General features: G+C 42.0%; 1 long non-coding RNA gene across 1 annotated transcript; it reads right to left on the bottom strand.

Annotated features, from left to right (window-relative positions):
* Nucleotides 1-1,594: 1,594 nt before the first annotated feature.
* LOC138173642 (uncharacterized) lies at nucleotides 1,595-6,471 on the bottom strand. The gene is made up of 2 exons (XR_011171475.1): nucleotides 6,333-6,471; nucleotides 1,595-2,956 (listed from the first exon to the last, which is right to left on the bottom strand). It is a non-coding gene; the product is annotated as an uncharacterized lncRNA (long non-coding RNA).
* Between the last annotated feature and the right edge of the window lie 47 nt (nucleotides 6,472-6,518).

The raw sequence follows: 6,518 nt of genomic DNA, 5'->3' as shown, positions 1-6,518 counted from the left end.
TTTTCTTCCCTAAGTTTTTTTCTTTGCTTTATTTTTTTTGGAGGGGCAAGGCAGGGCAATTGGGGTTGTGACTTGCCCAAGGTCATATAGCTAGTAAGTGTTAAGTGTCTGAGGCTGGATTTGAACTCAGGTATCTCCTGATTCCAGGGCCCATGCTCTATTCACTGTACCACTTAGCCACCCCTCTTCCCTAAGTTTTTGATTCCCTATTTCTACTTGATTGACTTTCTTTTGGGGCTGCCTCCCAACCCAGCTGCCTGCAGGGCTCGTTGTTTGTTCTTTCAGTGGAACAGACCTGGGGGTGTTTGCACTTCACTCAGGCCAAAACTCTACCCCAGGAAATTGGGTCTTTCCTGGCATCTGCTCTAGTTTTTTTAGAAGGACAAATGCATTACCCCAACTTTTATTTCTGGGGCTCTACATTCCCTCTAAGGGAACCAGGAGTCAAAAAGTATACCTGGAGCCCAGGCATTGTCTTCTCATGTGTTTCACTACTATTATACTTTATCAAACTTTTTATTGCTTCTTTTACATGAGATAATTTATCCCATTCTACCTCTCCCTTTTCTTTCTTCCATTATATTATTCTCAAACCCCCTTAATTTTATTTTTCAGATATTATCCCTTCATATTGAATTCACACCTGTGCCCTTTGTTTATCATCTTCCTATGTAGGAATATAAACAGGTTAACCTTATTAAGTCCCTTATGATTTTCCTTTCCTGTTTACTTTTTTATGATTTTCTTGTTTTGTTTTGTTTTGTTTTGTTTTTTGCTGGCCACTGCTGCTGCTGATTCAATCACTCCCAGGGTCTGCTCCTGGTTTGCTGGGTCTGGGGCTATGCTGGTGGGGAGTGTGTTAGACTGTACTCCACTCTCACCCAGGTGTGACAGACCTTTCCTGACTACCTTGCAAGTTGTCTTTGGCATTTGTGGACTAGGAAATATGGAAATTGTCAGAGGTCTGCTCTAGGTTTGCTGGGGTCCGGTCTGCATTGGTGTAACCTGTGCTGGACTGCATTTATCTCTCACCCTGGTGCAACAGACCTTTCCTACCAACCTTCTAAGTTGTCTTGGGTTGGAAATTTGTTTCACTCCATCTTTTTGTGGGTTTTACTGCTTTGGAATTTATTTATAGTAATTTTTAAAAGGGATTTGGAGGAATTTGGGGAGAGCTCAGGCAAGTCATTGCCTGTACTCTGCCATTTTGGCTCTGCCTTCCTCTTCTTTTTTCATTTTAAAACAGCATAAAGTTTGCAATAGGGCAGCTAGGTGGTGCAGTGGATAGAGTGCTGGGTCTAGGGTTGGAAAGACCCAAGTTCAAGTCCAGCCTCAGATACTACCTAGCTGTGTGACTCTGGGCAAGTCACTTAACCCTGTTTCCCTCAGTCTTCTCATCTGTAAAATGATCTGGAGAAGAAAATGGCAGATCACTCCGGGATCTTTGCCATCAAAATCCCAAATACGGTTACAGAGAATAGGATACAACTGAAACCAATTGAACAATGCAATGATTTATAAAATGGCAATGTGTATGAGATATAGGCACATATAATTAAGTAATCTTTATGGAGTCATCTGTGATACACTTGAGTAAGTTATTAAAATCAAGTACTGTTTATTTTGGAAATTACAAGACTTAGCTGGGATGTGGTAAACACTGGAAAGGCCTGGGGACAAACTGCATATCTGTCATCTGTCTCCTTACAGAGAGGTTCATGTCCCTTTCTTGTGACCAGAAGATGAATTCTTTCAATTTCAGTGTGGAGGAATGATGGCCCAGTTTGGTGGAAGGAGGATCCAAGAGGAAGGATCAAATCACGAGTCCCTGAAGCACTGAAGTCTAATTAAATGGTGACGCTCCAAGATCATTTGCAGCCTTGACTTTTTGGCAAAGCCACCAACTGGTCTTTTAAGAAAAGAAACATTACAGACACACACAATCTTCAAAGTAATTTTTGGCTATTATGAAGAAAGGAGAGAAAAGAACATGGGATATAGAGTCAGGAATCCTGAAATAGGATTTAGAACTGGGAAGCTCTTAGGGACCAATTTGTTCTTTCTCATATTACAGATGAGAAAACTGGGGAGAGGTCAAGTGACTCTACTAAGGTCACACAAATAGTAATTAGCAGATTCAAAAATGTTCCTTGACTTCCAAACATGTATTCTTTCCATAGTACCAGCCCTGCCCTCTCTGTGCTCTCTATATATTTTTTCCCCTTTGGAGGGGGGAAGGCAAGGCAATTGATGTTAAGTGACTTACCCAAGGTCACATAGCTAGTGTGTCAAATGTCTGAGGCTGGATTTGAACTCAGGTCCTCCTGATCCCAGGGCTGGTGCTCTAGTCACTGCTCCACCTAATTGCCCCTGTGTTCTATATTTCATAGCTGGATGACCTTGGGCAAGTCATTTTCAATTCTCTGGAACTTAAAATTTGAGGAAAAACCCCCTAACTAATTTTTCCAGTAGAGGCTGTTTCCTTTACCATTCCCAGGAGATAAGTTTCTTTTGGCCATGTTTGTTTGTTCACCACACACCAGAGTTCAGAAAATCTCCTTTTAAAGGTTTGTTTTTTGTTTTTGTTTGCAAGGGAAGGGTTTTCCTCCTTAGATTGTCCTAGTCACACTTAATGAGGTTTTAATGAGGTATGAATGAGATGAGTCTAAGATGTGTGATCCCTCTATGAAGTGCAAACCTCTTTGATTCAGGTCAAAAAGGATACCTTGTTTGGCTGAGCAAACAAGTTGTTTACACCCAGAAGGCTTGCAACAGCTGGATGATTTTTAGTAGTTTCAGTTGCAGAGCTGATGAACACAGGCTCAGGAGCGCTTGGTGGGGAAGACACCTGGAGTGAGTTGAGGGAGAGAGGATTTGCTCTTTGTCCCTCCTGTCACTGGACAATTGGACCAGTATGAGACGATGCATTCATCTGGGAACAGAGACATCCATATACCTAAGGAAAGGACAGCCACAGATACAGGGAGATAAGTCACTCAAGGGAGGAAACAGTTTCACTGAACTTTTGATATTTCAAGCTTCTATCAGGTCCAAAAACCTTCACGGTAACCAAAAAGCAACATCTTATAACCTCCCATTTCTTGAGTATTTTGTATAAGTAGTATTATCCTCATTTTACAGATGAGAAAACTGAGGACTAAGAGGGGAAAATGATTGGTCCTTTATCACACAACTAGCATTAGGATTCAATATATATAAAATTCTGGCAGCTAGGTGGCACATTGGAGAGAGCGCCAGGCCTAGAGTCACCAACTCATCTTCCTCAGTTCAAATCTGGCCTCAGACACTGACCAGCTGTGTGACCCTGGACAAGTCACTTAACCCTTTTTGCCTCAGTTTCTTTATCTGTAAAATGAAGGAAATGGAAAACTACTCCAGTATTTTTGCCAAGAAAACCCCAAAAGGAGTCCTGAAGAATCGGATAAACTGAACAACAATTAAAGAGCAACAAAAAATACATCCAATTATCCTTATTCCATGTCTCTTTCCACTATACCACGTTGCTCAATATTTGCTTGAAATGGGCTGTTGAAGGACATGTGGTAGATATCAGAGTAATGGAGTATGACATGTACCCAGATAACCTACAATGGTGCCATCCACGAGGAAGATGTTTGGGACCTACACCTAGGGGAACTTGTGCATATGCGGATATTCTGTACTGCCCCACCATGTTCTTTTTCCATTGGTTGTATAGCCAGGATTGTCTGTGTATTTAAGAACGATCTCTTTTTCTCACATTTAAAGGTTTAGGACTCCTTCACCATGGTGTCAGCAGCTGATGCCATATGGTTGAGTGGGAAGGCCCAAGGTTCACATCTCCCCACCCCTTGAGACATGTGGCCCTGAGAAACAGGCTTGGGATTTGGGTCTTATGTCATTCCTTTTTGGTTCTAGATGCAAGGACTGGAGTCTCCAACCAAGGATCTCTAGTTATGGGGATCTCAGAGTCCAAGATTCCAGGCCAGATGGTGAGCAGCCCGACCAGTAGGGAATCCTGGAGGAACAATGGTCCACAATGCTAGCCCAGTGGGGCTTTGACTTTAATTTATTGGAACTGATATATGAACTGAGCTAAGCTGTGAGTCTAATACCTCTCTAGGAGGTTGTGGGAATGGGAAGCGGACATACCCTCAGACTGTTGAAAGTTTTTATGTCTTGTTCTTTCTAGTCTTTGAAGTGTATCACTTTGAAAAAGGCTTATCTACCGCTAAGTGGTTAAATGAAACTGGGGTGCTAGTTAATGGGCCACTATAAATGGGGGAAACGTAATCAGTGGAGGCTTAAGCCAATGGCAGAGAGGCAAGACAGACCCCTCAACCCCCTCTGGGTACTGGACCTCCAGAAGAAGGGTGTAAGGGAGAGGAGTGTAGGGAGCAGCAAAATAGAATGGACCTGACCCCTGAGAAAGGAGGATCAAAGAAACCATGTTAAATAGAATCTGATTTGTTATGATGATTTATGATATGATCTACTGATGATTATTATTACTATCATCTGATTTCTTATGAGGGAGGGACCTCAGAGGTCATCCAGTCCAACTTCCTCATGTTGCAGGTGAGGAAAACAAAGACTTAGGGAATTCAAGTGATTTGCCCAAGAAGATACAGGCAGAAAGAAGCAGAGCTAAAATAAAGTGTGTCATGGGTTCAAGTTCTCTAAGACATTGTGACTCTACATATTCATTCCCTTAACTAGATTGTGATCTCCTAGAAGTCAGGGCAGCTAGGTGGCTGTGTAATGCACAGAATGCCAGGCCTGGAATCAGGAAGACTTACCTTCATGAGTTCAAATCTGGCCTCAGACACTTCCTAGTTCCCTGGGAAAGTCACTTAAACCTGTTTGCTTCAATTTCCTCACCTGTAAATGAGCTGGAGAAGGAAATGGCAAACCACTCCAGTATCTTTGCCAATAAACTCCACACAGGGTCACAAAGAGTCAATCACTGAACAACAAAGAAATCAGGGATTGTGTCATTTTAAAATTCTCTTATCTCCCAAGGACATAGGACCTTACACTTTTTAAATTGTTTATTGAATGGAATTGAATTGAAAAAGGGGGAAAGCAAAAATGATGGAGGGGAGGAGAAAATGAGATGAAAATAGTTGAGAGAAGACTAGAGATTGTAGGGTTTGACCACTGTGGTAAGACCAAACTTTATCCAGGTCTAGACCATTGTAGAGTAGGCTAGTTTTTTCTCTAAAAACTAGAAGTTGTTCCTGAGACTCATTGACAAGGCTGCTAGGTCACCTAAGGGAAATAAGAGACCCATTTACATAGACAGAAAAGTCACCACTTCTTGTCCTGTTGACCAGGTGTTTCTCAATGGAGATACGGGGGCTTGTTTCTATTGTGGACAAGTGGTTTATCCTTGTGGAGAATCCTTTCCATGCTGTGGTTAAACTTTTTTTTTTTTTGCTTTTTGGAGGGGGAAGGCAGGGTAATTGGGGTTAAGTGACTTGCCCAAAGTCACCTGGCTAGTAAGTGTTAAGTGTCTTAATCCAAATTTGCACTCAGGTCCTCCTGACTCCAGGGCCAGTGCTCTATTCACTGCCACCTAGCTGCCCCTAAATTTCACCTTCTTCATGAAACCTTTCCTCATCCCTCTAGTTGTTAGCCCCTTCTCCCTCCTCAAATCATGGTCTATTTACTTACCTATATAAATGTTATATTCCTTTCCCCTTCATCCCTCCCCAGGAGAGTGAAACTCTTTGAGGATGGGGATGGCTTTTTATATTGGCTTTCTTTCCCTAGAGTCTAGAACACTGTTTTTTTACTTTAGAAAGTGCTTTGTGGAAGAATAGATTACAATCAGATGAACCCCGTTTTGTTGTTGTTGTTCAGCTAATTGATCTACAAGCATTTATTGCAATATCTACCTATTGCCAGGTGCTGACCTAGGTTTTGGGAACCAGAGTAATTAAGTGTTGAGAAATTCCTCACCATTAAAACCTCAGTCACAACTCATAAAAGTCTAAAGGTATGGAAGTGTTGAGATTTAATGGGAAGTTTGGTCAGGACTTCCTAGCTCTGTTGTGATTATATGCCCTTAAAATTCCAGTTCCCTCAGATATATTAATGCTAAAAACAAAATAAACCAACCAAGCCAAAAAAAATCTCAGCACCAAAAACAAAACCCAGGACGTAAACAAAAGCCAATAATAATTTCTTATATTAGTACACAGATCAGAGCACTCCCATACCCTAGGTACCTGTGGACCCCCTCCCCCCATCAAAGTAGGTGCACAATTTTACCCCTTAAAAAAGTTTATTTCAGTTCATTAAGGTAATTAAAGTGAAATAAGGTCCACCTGCAACTTCCGGAAAGGCAGAGAGACTGGTCCCAGGGAGCTTGAGCACCCAGAGCAAGGACGCAAACTCTTAGAAAGGCAGAACTCGTTAAACACGGAATGGCCGACTTGGAAGAGGCCCTTTGAGACCGGTTCGTCTAATCCTCTCCTTTTACTGGGGAGACAGGTTCGAAAAGTGACTTGGCC

The sequence above is a fragment of the Petaurus breviceps genome, unplaced genomic scaffold, assembly GCF_028583685.1.
Source record: "Petaurus breviceps papuanus isolate PSGF00001 unplaced genomic scaffold, PetGlider_PUasm1.0 63, whole genome shotgun sequence".
Classification (NCBI taxonomy): domain Eukaryota; kingdom Metazoa; phylum Chordata; class Mammalia; order Diprotodontia; family Petauridae; genus Petaurus; species Petaurus breviceps.
This window is presented reverse-complemented; position numbering and strand designations above follow the sequence as displayed.